Source organism: Pipra filicauda, unplaced genomic scaffold (assembly GCF_003945595.2).
Source record: "Pipra filicauda isolate LSUMZ 115617 unplaced genomic scaffold, ASM394559v2 scaffold81_size6448238_pilon, whole genome shotgun sequence".
In the NCBI taxonomy this organism is placed as follows: domain Eukaryota; kingdom Metazoa; phylum Chordata; class Aves; order Passeriformes; family Pipridae; genus Pipra; species Pipra filicauda.
In genome coordinates, this window is record NW_024104998.1 from 5,716,836 (window position 1) to 5,732,684 (window position 15,849).

Below are 15,849 nucleotides of genomic sequence, written 5' to 3' on the forward strand. Positions count from 1 at the left end.
AGTTTTCTGATATTTGTTTTTTCTAAGCATGCTTTTCCTTAATGTGATATATCTAAAAAACAAATGTACAACAATTTTTGGGCTAACTGGTCACTACAGGAGAGGATCACCAGCAGCATTAAAATATTGCCAATAAATAGCAATGAAAGGTAGTATTTTGTGCACTGAATTTATATCTGTCACCATCGCATTGACAAATGTTTCTGGTGTCTAGTACAAAAATAGAGAAATAAGGGAGTCATGCTAACACTATTTACTTTGGCTGACGTGGAATAGGCTATGCATCTTCTTCCATGCTGAAAAACTTCTACATAAAGGTCTGCTAATGTCTAGAACAGTTCCCACAGTCTTGGCTTGTGATGAAAGTAACCTTCTCTCTGTGTCCTGCATGGCTTGCTTCCCATTTGGCCAAATTTGAGTCCCTGAATGCCAGAGATCTGCACCATATGTCCTTTGTATATCTGAATCATGACAAGGATCAGCTGATATAAAACATGAGGAAAGACATGAAGGCCATGTTTGCAAAAACCTGGTGACTGCAGGGGGCAGATTTGCACTAATTCACATCAGTGGTGTGTGTCTTCAAAGAATGTGAAGCTACAGTTATATACAGAAGAAGAGCATTACATTAAGCATTATGTTTATGCCAACTGGCACTCAGCAGCACTTGCCCACAACGTTCACTGTGCCAGACCTGTTCTGCAGTAGTAACACATGTACTGTGACACTTCGATCCTACGGATGATTGAATAGATCCTGATTTGAGAAGATGTGTTACTCTGTAGCACAGATGTGATTTGAAAACCAGTTACTCCAGTTACAAAAATCCAGTGGTCTGGAGCATCAGTGTTGACTTCAGTGTCTTATGAAGAATATTCTGACATGTTAGAACACTGCAAGAACAAGGAGACAGTCAAAAACAATAGCACAGGGTAGATCTTAGCTTATCATTAAGCAACCTTACATGTAGTATATGAGTTGTTCCATACGTGTCTTTTAGTAATCTCTGTGGAACTTGTGTTTCTCTGTTGTACACGTCTGGTTGTGTGCCAGAGCAATCAGAATTGTCTGAGGACACCACACAGTGACACTCTCATGTAAGAATCACAACTTTTTGCTATCCAAAAAGTGGATAGCAAAAAAACCTGTGGCTTCATGTGGTGTAAATTCTTTACTTCCTCAGAATACACCAATGAAATTCTAGTGAGCTGCTAGAAAGAATATATAGTACGTTAATTGAAGTCTTGTATTTCCTTAGCTATTTCCCATTATTTTCTTTTTGGTGTGGCTAGGCAATGCTAAATATTCTAGCTGCTGTTTCCAAATAAAATTCTGTTGTCAGATACCACTTGTGTAATCTGGATATATCTGGGCAGTGCAGGGTACTTTTCTGTTATATATTAGCAGAGATGAAAATATTGGAATCTACTTTAAAGATGGCAAGGAATTTTAGGAAATTAACTTGTACAATAGACAGAACTTATCACCCTGAGTCTTTGTTGCCAGGTATCTTTAATCAAGTATAGGAAAGCCAAGTCCTATATCTATGTAGAAGAGTTACTGTTCAGTATCAAAATGGTACCTGAACATGGTCCAAAAATTTCTTTAATCTGACAGTGTATCTAGAAATTATTGTCAGTGTAGTGGGTGCTCAAAAGGAAGCCAGTTCTCTGGTAACTGATTTTCTGGAAAATCCTTTGTGTTCTTCTGAAAAAGGAGTAGTAGCATTTGGGTTTTGTATTTATAATAATCCGTATCCCTTATTTTATCTGTTTGATAGTTCTCTAGCTATAGACAATCTTTGAAAACACAACTTATTTTTCTGTGCTCCAGATTGCAGAAAGAAAGAATATTATGCAATTTGAGTGCTTTTTCTTGTCCTCTTTGTGTTACTTGTTTAACAATTCATTATGATTTGTAAGACAGTAAAATTACTATTTCCAAAGTCCCTAGACAGTTTAACTTAAACTTTCAGTAGCGTCACCTAACTTGTACATTCTGACACCACTTAGTTACTTTTGTCACTGGCTGCTTTGCCCAAAATCAATTAGCAAGGCTGGAAAAATAATTTGAGAAGTGCTTCTTTTGTTTATATTTCTAACCCCAAAACCAATGCTTCAAATTCTATACACTGAGATACTCGTAAACATATTCTAAGTAGCAGCTTCGCTGGAGTTGTTGAGTTTGCTCCTGGAATTTGGTCATGTATTTAGGGTTGAATGCATCTCAGCTTAATTAAGAATAAATTTGTCTGATTTCCCTTCACAGTAAAAAAGGCACAAAGTTGGAGACATTCCGTAAGTCTACATAAAACTAGAATCTACATTATAACTCTAACTGGAAGAGCTTGCTCTTTCTGTTGATGTGTAGGGAGTTTATAAAGAAAACTGTATTCTGTCAAACTGATGAACTTGGATAGCTAAATCCTGATGTGCACATGTAAAAAGAGATATCGGTGGTATCACAAGGATGATAATTAAGGAGAAAGAAGGAGGGCATAGAGTTTTATGGATTGCTGTGAAAGTGTTTTCTCCTAAGTGAAAGAAGTAGGGAACAATATCAAATGTTGTAAAATATGGAGCAATGGAGAAAATATTTTACATTTCTAAGGAGAAGATTATGTTAATGTCACCATTTAATACACTGGATGTAGCATAGGGCATGTTCCATTTTGGTATTCATGGGGTTTCTTTGGGGTTTGTTTGGTTTGGTATTTTTCTGTTTATTTCCTAAGTAAAAAAGCAGCTTTAAGCAGGTGAGGAAAGGATGAATGTGTCAAAACATGCACTGCCAGTGGGGTGAGAACTGGAGCAAGCAAAAAGTCTTTGGGACAGGAGTGAGAGACACTAGGGTATAGTGCAAGGAGGAGGAAAGAGGAGTAGAGGACCATGGCCATGGAACTTCCGGAGCCCACCTAAGACAGAAGATAGTTTCATTATTTATGATAAAGAGGTACTCTCAATGTATACTTTTGGGTGAATCATTCAGAAAATGAATCACTAGCTGAGCCCAGGCAAAATTCTTACCTGTTAAGTGAAAAGTTCATGACTGACACATCATGGATATTGACAAAATACAATACTTTTTGCGAGAATAGAGTTTGCGTTACCATAATCAATGTGGTCTATGTCAGCTGGTAAAATGGAAATAAATGATAGTGGATATCTGCTTAGACTAAATGGGTAAGTAAAACATAAAGAACTACGCAGAATTTTATTATTTCCAGCAGCCAAGCAAAGTTACATGGCACATTTTGATGTCATTTTGGCATGGAGTCTTAAAGACCAGGTGGTGTGTGCAAATGTGCTCAAGCCACAAGGTTAATTGTACCTTAAAATAAATACTGTTTGTAGTTTTTATTCCCATTTTTACCACCAGAAGATATAAATGTCATTGTTGTGGCTGTCTGAAATTGAGTATTTCTTTCTGTCGTACTAATCATCAGTCTCCACCTTTTTTTGTTATAACTTAACAAATAAACAAAACCAAAAGGAAGTAAAGATAAGAAGGTTGATTTTGGCTTCCTCAACCAAACAATTGACTTTACTGTCTCCTGAGGGCAAGCACCTGGGTCTTCTAACTTTCAAGAGTTTGAAGGGAGCACACTGCAGACAGGAGTTGAAATTGTGACAGTCTGCTTTGACTGGTTTGTGTAAAAGTTTCTGGAATCTCTTCCAACTAGCAGAACATCCCTACATCCTCTTTCAGCCCCTCTAGGGCTGCAGGGCAGTGGTTATGTTGCTAGAAGAGAAGGCAACTGAACAGGACGTGAGAAACTACCAGCTGTGACAGAGAAGGTAAGAGGCTGGGAAAAGCTGCTGGAAATGCCATGAGGGAGGCCCAGTTTTTACAGGTCATGAGAGGAGTGATGTGAGAGCCATCTGACAGACAAAGGAAGGGGAGTGCTGGGGACCTGCTGGCTACAGCAGTCCATCCTGTCCCACCGCCCCAGCCCATCTCAGCCTATGATGAGACTGCAGAAATGTCCCTCCATGGCACAGAGTGATGTTCCCCCTGGCCAAGCCATTTTCCACATGAGAGCTGCATGGAAAATAGCTGAAAAAACAGTCATGACATCTCCCTGCAGCAACAGCCTTCCAGATTACCTTGGCCTACAGGTTTACTTTGTATCCTTAGCATCCCTCATATCCTACTCCATTCTCCTCTGCTTTTCTGCATACTTATTCTTCAGTAATCTTGCAGATATACATAGAAATGTATGTACATATATATACACGTCTCTATGGTCTTGATCTGACCTCTATATTTCCAGACCTGATTTAATGTTGACAATAGCTCAGCTCTGAGAGACTGGTCTAGACTTTCAGAAGTTCCTTCCAGCTAATACCTCTGTGATTTTTACATTGTCTTATGTACCTCTATATTCAGTTTTCATCTTGCAGGTATTCCCTTGTACAGTATTTTTTGGCAGAAAATCCAGCTGCTCACAGAGAAACGGTGGTAAATTTTTTTCATGTGAACATTTTTCCTTAAGATGCTTATTCATTACAGTAATAAAGATTATTTTTTGATGAGAGGACCATTTTCTCTGAAATTACATGTGTACACCAGAATCTCAAATACCAGCTTTGGAATAGTCTCTGGGGAAGGAAGACGTTTTATGCTGGATTGACACTTTTCCAGAACTTGTGGAAAAAATCAGAGCTTTCCCAAAAGCCATGTGAAAGTCTGTTTTAGCCAGGTCAGGGAGGACCAGATCAGATAGACCTTAACTAGCTATTGAGGACATGAAAAATTGCAACTGAAAAGCTGTTTAAGTTTGTGAAACATCAGTTAAAATTTCAGTCCTGAAAGGATGTATAAAAGTTGGGGGTTTTAACTTTGAGGATAAATGGTTTTGAATCTGGTTCCATAGCTTTCAAAGTGAAACTGAAGAATAAGAAAATAATATATGAATACACAAATTTAAATTTTGTACAGAGGAAAGCAACTTTGATTCAAAATAGAATGTATCTCTTAAGGTTGATTTGAACCACAAGTCACTGATTGTCTTCTCTTTGAATTCAGGCATGGAAACTAAGCTTTGAATTAATATTATTATAATTAGTGGCAAAGATATAAATCTAAAATCTGCCTAAGTGCTGTAGGCTTTACTTTTTTCTCAGGGGTTTAATTATGCTACAATAAAAAATTGAGCTTTGAATAAATTAGTAAGATGAACATAGGAAAACAGCAATATTTCAAATATAATAAAACCAAGCTTTTCAATTACTTCAGGGGAAAAGCTACTCCTTTATGTCCTTTTAAAGCATTAAAAGGACATAAAATATCTTTCAAAACAGATACAGTAAGCCTGAGCAAGGCAATGGTCTATCTTTCATTTTCCATCTCTCCTATGGGTATTTATCCATTAGTGCTTTTCTTCATTTGTTGTCTTTAATACTAACTGTGAAGAACAGTAGAATACAGGCCAGCAGCTTTGGTAGTGTTCTTTGTAGAATAAGCTCTGTTTTCTACTAAAGGCAAACTTAGGGACTGGGGAAGACAGCTGAAATTGGAATCTCAGCAGTTAAATGAAGTATTATTGGAAAGACAGGAGAGAATTGCACTGACTTTGCTTTTCCTTTTCTGTTTTTATGTCTTTTTGCTTACTCTATCATGGAGATGATAAATTGCCATATAAGGTGAAACACACACACTTACTTTACCGTCAATAAGGAGGATGCAACGTGTGTGTTTTTCCATAGGGAGTGAATATAAATATTTGGGTACATTCTGCTAAGGCCAGCGTTTCTTCTGGCCTTTATTTCAGTCTTTTTTCAGCTTCCCAGCTTCTCTGCTTGTTCTGTGTCCTTTCTTTAGGATACCTTTGTTTCTCCTGTCTTATGCAAATGTGTATATCCCTACGAATGTATTGCACAGGAAATATTACCATGTCAGAAGCAGACTTTCTAGGAAGAGTCATGTGCTAAATCTGGCCCTAGAAGTATTGACAGGAAGGCATAAAGAGGCCATGAATATTTTCTCTGGCATTTTTCAGCCTCTTACTTTTCTTGCTTTGCTTCCTTCTGCAGAAGAGGAGTTTGAGCTACAGAAGATGGTGAAGTGTTTTAGAAACAAAATATTGTTAAAACCATTGAGTTATTCATCCACCTGCTAATATTTTTAGAATTTATATGAGCATCTTTTGTTTCGAAAGGGGGTAATGAGGTAAAACATAAAACCTAAAGGAAACTCATGAGCCGAATATACTGATTTTCATTTTGTAGAGATTTCTGCAGAATAATCTCCCAATGAATATAGTGGAAGTCTTACTGCTTGAATATTTAAGTACTAATTCAAGAAATATTTAGAAAAAAACATATATTGTAAGGAACACTCCTGCTATCAAAAAATGGATACCATGACTGAAAAGCCAGTGCTTCTGAATTAGACTTTGTTCTCAGAAGAATCTACTCTCACCAACAAAATCTTGCAGATCTTATCTCTGTTTCCTGCACCTGGTTTGTGCAGTGGACTTGAGCTGGATATGAGCCTGTGATCTGAGAGTTATTCAAAATAGTGGGTTATCAATACAATATATTATGTACAAAAATGTCTGTATGTGAGTTTAGAAAAGGTCCAATGAGCTGTACTTTAATTTCATTTAAAAGACTTTATTTTCTGTATAATAATCCAACAACAGTAGCTGCTGAGTGGGTGGTGTGCAATGTCAAAAAATAATCAAAGATAACACAGAGATCAGCAAGTCTAGGTGATTAGAACCAGAAAGAATAAATCCTATTAGTGTATTTATGATTTAAAGACAGATGGTGCACAGCTGAGCCGAGTAAGATTAGAAAAACACTATTGGCAAGCAATGTCTCTCTATATTTTGGTTAATAAGACATTCAAGATTGCACATGCTATTATATAAGAAATTTAGAAGATAGATAAGGTTACAAGCAGTAATTGTACACACTGGGTGGAAATAAACTAGTTTTTGTTTTGTCTAAAAGTTTTACATCTTCTCTAAATTTTCATAATTATTATCCTAATTAGGCTGAGCAGAATACACTAGTTTATACACTGTATAAACAGAATATTTAGTCTAAATTCTATTCAAGGTTATAACACATTAATATGCCTTTAAGGTTTTTCAGCTGCTTCACAAGACTCTGGATGAGAGGCACAAAGATGTTCTTGTCCTAAGCACTTACCTGACACCCCAAACCTTTCCTTTGCCTGGGGAAGACTAAATTTCTCAAGATGTTAGAGTTTACAGAAGAAAATTCCCAGGGGTGTGTGCCCATCTATTGCTTGGCATGTGCAGCACTCTTGAAATCTTGACAGAACTGGTGAACTCCATTAGCTTAAACAGCTGAGGGACTTCAAACAGAGGTGTCACACACAGACAAGGGATCTCATCCTGCCCATACTGCAATGGGCCATGCTTGCCTGTTGCATTCCAGAAGCTATCTAGGCATTAACATAGCTCTGTTGAGGCAAGATGTTTTAGTTTGGGCACAAAGCCATGCTGAATTGGATCTATAGCTTCCAGGCCACAGCTGGCTTGTGTCTGTGAGCTCAGAGAGCTGGCAGAGGAACTCTGTGATGTCTTCAGCTAATGTGTCGGGTAGATTTATGTTTCTCGGGACCCCATGGGGAAGAGAGGCATTCTGTTAGATAAGCATATAATGCTATTCCCAAATAAAGCACAGCAGGAGAGAAAAATATAGCCTATTAGGTCAGTTCTGATCACCCTAAGGTCCAGTCTGAAATCCTTCTATTTCTTGGGACGATTCATACTCATTGCCAAATTCATACTTCTCATTGCCAAGTTAGAGGGCAAAGTTATACGTGAACAGGGTTTCCCAGCTCTTTTGTTCGAAACTGTTCCATTTAGGTGTGGACTGACTGCACAGAGAAAATCCAAGCTCGTTCAGTGATGTAACATCCAGAGTTGCTGGTGTGGTGTGCTAGGTGTTTCACACCAAGTGGGAGAGCTTCACTTAGAGATTATGAATAAGCTCCAACCCAGAATACCTTGTAGTTTTTAATAGACTGCACATTACTTCATATGATATGGCAGACTTGCAAAACAAATTTAAAAGAAAAAGGTGCTAGAAACCCACTTGTAATTTCCTCTGTTAACATACAGGATATCCAGCATTCTTTTCATTTTAATGAAATAAAGTACTGCCTTCGATATTTGGAAAAATATTAAGAAGAAGAGAAGCTCAGTAGTTATTTCCCTGCAACAGGTTTCTATAGCTGAGTGGTAAATCTGTTTCTTTCCACCATGCCAACTCTAGTTAATCACCCAGGGATAAATTCTGCAACAGATGTTTTAACTTATATCAACTTAGCATATTGCCTCAAGGCTTTCATGCAAATTGTCAGTGTTTTGAGAACATTACAGTCCTTGAGTAAAAGCTCAATGTGGTCTTTATTAAACAATTTAATAGCAAATACTGACAAGATTGTTTGCCTTAAAACAGTTCAATGCAAATAGTTCTGTAGCAACCAAAATGACAGGCCCGGTTCTTTGAAGTCTTTAAACCAGTAACCATGTGATTTCTATTGCCTTTCCTAACGTGAGGACAGCACCGTCAACTCCTTTGTGAAATTGTCCATGAATATAAAGTACCTGACACTTCTGACATGTTCAGACTCTCCTATGGAGCTTAACACCCTGCAGCACCACTTAAATCTTGAGAGTTCTCATTCTTTGAAACTCTTTCCCACCATCAGGAAACTGTCCTTCACATGGTAGCATGGCTAATTCACAGGTTTCAAATGCAGCTTTGAAACACACAGCAGATTGGACCTAAATAGAACAGCGAACATTGAAGGTAGTTGGAGTAAAATAAATATAGCTTTTTATTTTAGTGTTGAAAAAGAAAAAAAAAGAACCACAAGTTCACATGCAAAATGCTTTCATGTGCCATTTGATCACAGACTTAAGGTACTCCTGGAAAGTGATGTAGAAGTATCCCAGACAAAATGATTTATCTCCCTTTAGTTGCACACTTAACACCTAAAGGAAGGGGAACTGTTATTAAAACAAAAAATTATACAGCTTGATGTTATGTTGCTTGACTCAAAACTCTTTCACCACTGGCATGAATCCGTGCAGTCCTTTCCTCCTGTGACATGCATTTATAGCTTTTTAGACATGAGACAGTCATCTATGTATGCTAAGCAGACATGACTCTGCAAAACCACCTTGCAATGTTTATGCAATGTTTTGGGAATCAAGCATCCATTAAAGCAGGATATCTGCAAGAAGAACTTGAAGAATCCTTGTTAGAAGAAAGGGAGTTTTTCTGTTCCTTCATAGTGTGTGATGGCTGTCTGTTTTTGAAGGATCACAGAGATTCAGCCAGCACATTGCAATAAACAGATTTTTGAAAAATGCATTAATTCCTGGAAGCCCAAAAAGCTACATTCTAAACTTCTTGTAAGGCAACAGCTGGAATGAAGTCTGTCTGGTAAGTTTAATAGATGGCGAAAGAAAAATAAAAGTGGCTGGATCAAGCATGTTGTCTGCAGCCCTCAGTAACACAACTGGCATTAAGGGGCAATCCAGTCACCTATAGAAACAAAGACCTCATATTTCTTCACATAGACTTGAGCTGGGTATTCTTGACATGGGGTATGAGTAAATACTGTGTTTCAGTGCTGCAGTTTATAATTGTCTTTCATAAAAGGCTAAGGGTGTGATTCAGGGGAAATGGATGTGCATACAGGTGAAATTGGCACAATATTCCCAGATAGTACAGTCACACTATGAATCGCTAAAGTAAAATTTTAGACAGATGTTCAGATTTAGAAAGAATAAGCAGTTAACAAATGGATTATTAATGGCAGGAAAAAAATCCAGAATATGTACTATACAGTATAAAAATATTCTTTTAGTATTTACTCGAAGGGTGAAGCTGCATGTAATTTTGGACAATTTTTTTTATAAGCCTACAATTTGGCTGCACAATTGTTACACAGGAAAGATAGGATTACTATACTCTAGGAGGAAAAAAGCACGTGCTTCATACTGTGAAAAATTTTTGTCAAAGTGTCAAGTATAACTTGTTTGCAAATTCCATCTATAGAGGAAATGTGTAATTGCATTTTCCTAGGGTTAGAACAGTAAACTGGTTTGATTCAGTTATAATCCACCTTTGATTTTCTGTTTCCTCAGGCAAACAAACTGGACAGGAGATGTAAGTGTCCATAGGGAAATTTAGGACAATCTGCATATCCATAAATGAAAAAAGCCAGCCCTTGTTGGGTTTAGTGTCATTCAAACAAGATGCTTGCCTGAGTTGTTATACTCAGAAATCTGTTTCCAACTGCTTCTGTGTTACAGATGTAACACATGGACTTGTTAACTATGTCATTTTTCCATATTTTAAAGTTTAGTAAGATTACCATAAGCACAGTTTTTCAAGGTGCGAAATACATTGATGTTTTCAGGGTACCTGAAGTTAGAAGGTAACTTTGGGGTCATGTAGTCTAACTCATGGTTCTTCTTTAACTAGTTATGGAGGCAGCAGACAATAAGGAACAAATAATCGAAGTTAAGCAAACAGAATAGGAAAATTAGGAAAGTTGGGGAGTGGAAGCAGAGTTTGAAGGCTTGGAAAGCTCAGCTGTCTGCCCCTCATATGGGTTGCATACTAGGGAAAAGAAAATCCACCTCTTAATACCAGGAAGAGGAAGTACTCAGATCTCAAAGCTTTTTTGTGTCGTAAGAGAAGCCAGAAGAGAGGAAAGGTTAAATGGTCGGCCTCACTTTTAACCAAAATGATGAGGCTCTTTAAATAGCCATGAATTGTTAAATATAGTCTGGAATTATGTTTTCTTATCTCATGTTTTTCTTTTCTAATTGTTTCCATTACAGGAAACGCGTTACAGTCCAAACTTCAGCAGAGATGAACTCTCTTATCCTACACATCAATGAATATTAAAATCAACTTGGTAACCTTGGTAACCTGACAACATACAGTGCCATAGGTAGGGTGACAGTTAACTCAGGTCTAGGAGATCAGACAACCCAAGACCCCTTCTCCACAAAGTTGTTAAAATCTGTCTTTCAGCTCTTGAATTGATCATGCCAGTGTTGTGTAGCAAAAAATCTCCCTTAGTCAAAGGGACTGTTCAGTTAGAAGAAAACAAAGTGATTTTTTGAAGATAAGGGCAGGAGGAGATATTTTTTTCCTGTTCCTGTGAGAGTCACCTCCAAAACAATGATTTTATTGTCATATTTTCTTGAAACTGTGCAACCATTGCTGGTATTTGAAGTATTCCGATGCAGTGTGATACGAGAACATATGATATGCGTTTAGAATTTTTCTATATTTTAAGTATATTACCCATATGCCTGCCTTCTTTTGACTGTTTGTGTATGAACTTTCCTGTATTTATTTCTATGGTTTTGGTTTAGATAATTAGGCTCATCAGATCTACTTGGTAAATATTTTTGTTTCTCAGTCATATCTAACTGTAGCTAATACTCTTCATTCCATTGAAATTGTATTATCAGTTTGATATTATATTTCTTAAAGGTTTTAAAAGCTTTTGAATTTCATGTCTTGATGTATTTTCTAAATACATGCAATTTTTTTATTATTAAAAAATATGTATAGTTCACAAATGTGAGAGATTTCTTCTCTCTAAATAACCTAATTTATCCTTGAAGTCATATTTCATTTCTATATAAGCTATATATTTCTCAGATTTTAGAGTCACTGATTGTTCAAAACCAGAGCTACTTTCTGTCTACCTTTCTGAACTCCATTGAGTTGCATTCAGCATTTTCCAGACTTCAGATCTTCCTCAGTTATTCATTCCTTCCTCTTGGTAGCACAACATCAAGTAATTTCCCAAAGTAAGCTGCTTAACATACATGACTAAAATGTATTGTCGTCGACTGCCTCCTGTGATTTCTTCAGAGAGGTAAAAACTACTCTTCTCAACAAGTCATTTTCCTCATCCACACACAAAACCAAGGAGACTTAATTTTGGGAGCTTTCTCTTCATTGCGTAACTGGTCTTTGCCAGCAGAGAGAGAAGAGCAGAAATGGACCGCAAAAATGGATACATGAAAAATTACTGCAGGATAATCTCCTTTTATTTCTTCTACATATAGGAAACTGTTTTCAGAATAATTTGATTTTTCAAGGCAGAGGATGCAGAAATTAGGTTTAAAAATGGTGCTTGATATAGAAGAAGATGACATATTGAGACTACAAATGATGTCTGAAGAAACTTACTCATAAGGTTTTGCAATTGTATGAACTCTTGGTGGGAATACCACTCATAGCCCCTATTTGTCAACTCTTTAGAACAATTTACAGATAGCAACAATATAGTTGCTCAAAGAAGAAAAGGTTTCAACTTTAGACCAACTGCTGACATACAGTTTTCATTTGAAACAAATGAATACTAGAGGTTCTAATTTAAAACTGGTGAATAATTACATTTTGTTATTATCAGAAAATAAATTCTTTCAAAATTCTGGAAGATCCGGTAGGAAAGATGCTAATATTGGAAGGTAATAGTCTTTTTCCAATGATGAGGAATTATTTAGATTTCTGAGATAAAAATGTGTATCAGTCTGCAAATTAACATTTGACCATATAACAAATCTTTAGCTCATTTTCAATTAGTAGTTTAAAGGACATATAAAATAATCAATAAAACAATTTGTACATAAATTTTAATCTTTAAGGTATTTATTTTTCTAATCCATGTGCTAGGTGGAATATGTTGTGCTCCCATTTTAAGGAGTGATGCTGACAAAATCACCAAGGTCAGCTCAATTTGATGAGGAAAATAGCACTAATCTGGATGATGTTGCTTGAAGAGATTGCAAAGAGCTCACAAAGTCCCTTCCAGCAGTACATTGATGCAGCAGAGAAGGGTTGGGAGATGGGTGAAGAGCAGCAACAAACACCTGGGAATGTGCATTATCCCAACAATAGAACTGGACCTGGGAGAGGGAACAAGCGCACAGTGTGCTGGCTGGATCTGTGTGTGGCACATCCAGCAACAGCTGCAAAAGATGCAACTACTGCCAGCTGACACCACAGTCTGAGGAAATAGAATGTGTGGGCTGGGGGAATTACTGCAGAAGGGAAGCAAAACTGAGCAGCAGGAGAGTGGCTGTCTCTATACCCTGTTCCAGGAATAAATATTATTTTTAATGAGCTCATTCCTATATCCCTATTCCAGGGAATTAAGTGCTAATCCACCAACTATTGACCCTTCAACTGCACAATATTTTTGTAGGACTTTTTTTGAGTATTTTGATACATCCTTGGAGGGAGTTAGAATCAAGACATGGTTGAGTGCCACTTGCTGCCTCTCCATGCTGACTGCTTGCTGACCAGATATGTTTTTGTTAGCTTGATTCTATAATGGATAGATTAGGAAGATAAAGACAGCCTGAATGGACCACCCCAAACCCTGATGGCCAGTGGCTGATTTATAGGGGGGGTTTGTAAGAGTAGTTAATTCGCTTCCATGGTTTTGCAGATGTTATAAGGGCTTCAGTTGAGTTCTGAATATCATTCCATGACTTTTCTATTTTTTAAAATAAAATCATGTTGTTCCTAATTTAGTTCATGAAGCAAGGGCTGTACTTTGAGTCATTCAAGCTGCAAAATCCAGTGACTGACAGAACATTATGTACTTGCCCATGAGAGATTGTCATATATGCAGTTTATGGTCTGACTGAAAAAGAAGCCATGTTTCACAAGGGGTACCAAAAAGTTCACTTGGCAGGCCTGTTTTTAGCACATTCCCTTCATTAAATGCAATTTCCAATCACAACTGCTCTCTTCAGAAGAGAATTAGAACCTAACCACTACTGGAAAGTGAGGAAAATCAAAAGTCTGACTCTTTACAGCCATGAGTAAAGACTAATGAGCACTGATTTTCCAGACAAAGTAATCACCGAAATGAGAAACCAATAATAAACAGCTATGAATGTTACTGTCTTATTCGTTGATGCCAATTCTGAGTCTTTTGAGATATTTGTACGAATAAGCCATGAAAATAGTATCACACTTGTCAATGCATTCTAACACCTGTAGGCCTTAGAAGGGACTCTGTTATACTGAGAAATTTTTTGGTAATTCTGGAAATGTTTTTGCACTTCCCAGTAAAATTTGATATGAAAAAAGTATTTGGTAGTTGCTGGCCTACAGCATAGAACCATCTGTTAGTAACTGAAAGGTAGAATCAGTAAAGCTCATAAAGATAGAAATAGCAAGGATAAATGGATTTGGGTTTTGTGTTAGAATTTATAACAATGAAAATTTTGGACCTCCTGCAGTGAACAGCAAGAATAAGAGTAACAAGAGAGTGACTAAAGGGGAATATCTTAGAAATAGGAATAAGCAGATTTTTGTTATCAGACTGTAAGTTTGCAGAACACTGCAAATTCAGCAGAATGTGTCTCTGAAGAAACAGTTTCTTCAGCAGACATTACTGTCACCTTATGGCTTCAATTGTTCTCCATGTTTTAATTTATTCCAATAACACTGTGGTTGTTGTACAGGGTATTTTTCTATTTACTGTTTGACATGTAAGCCTTATAAACAAGAAGTCATAGATATTAAAATACCTTTAATTAATTTTCTGGATATTATTAATAATACAGATATGGATGATGGTTTGTCATGGACTGTGAACAGGAGAACAAGATCCTGCACTTACATTCAAAGAGCAGCTTTAGAAGTCCTGTGGTTAGAAGATGACTGAAAAAACACCAGGATGGAGAGAGCACCTCTGAGTGGTGGGGTCCCACAACCATTGATAGCATCAAGTTATAGTCGCATTTGGAAAGGATTTTTTATCTTTGATGATACTAGAGTAGGAACCATAGTAGCCACATAGAATAGCCAGGTAATGCTAACTCTAATTTTGTATTTTCAGTTTTAACTTGCTCATACGGTAGGTTTGAATAGAATAAATAGAATTTTGATGTGGTTTTTTTTGAGCTAAATACCACTCTCAGGATAGCTAAGTCTTTGCATGTAGCTTAATAGGAATGAAAGACAGAGAGCAGTTCCTTTGCTGATTCTCTCACTCTCTCAAAAAATAATTCCTTTTGTCTTGCAAACAGAAATGCAAGGCTAACATTAGCAGAGATGTAGAAAAATGCACTGGTGGTCAATTTTGGACTTAATGAACCAATGGAAAAAGTTAAGTTTTTAAAGTCAGTATCTTATTAATGAAGATCCCTGATATTATCATGACAGACATATAAATTCTTAAATAGAATAGGAATTCAAATCAATCTGGTTTGATTGTATCACAACACTTAATCAAGTAAGTACTGACATAAAGTAGACCAGCATCAGATAACATATATTCTTGTGGAGCATCCCTGTACATTTCCCTGTGTTTTGAAGACAAAATATTAACAAAAAGAAAAGTTTCAAGAGTCAACTGAAAGATGACATCAGAGATTAGGTTCTTAAACTGAATAGCTCATTATTTCTTCTGCATTTTTCACTTGATCAGTTTGCACAGGGTTAACAAGAGTGGTTTAGTACACTGGAGTTCTTTTGGGGGTAAATTTGCCTTATACTTTCAGACTGTACCCAAATGGTGACATATTCAAATGACAGTCCTTCGCTCTTTGATTTGCCCCTCTAAGTAGCAAACTGCTTTCCAGTATCACTAATTCTTAACTGCAGTGCTTTATCCTCCTGTCCTCTGCACCAGGCTCTATCACATATTCACAAAATCAGTTTATCCCTTTCTTTTGTCGCTTCTTTGAAACACATCGATATGGTCATCTCCAGCACCTTGAAACAGGAGTTCATAAATCAACTTATTTTAAGGAATATTTGCCTGTGCTCCTACAGACCATTGCAACATGGTAAATTCCAGAGC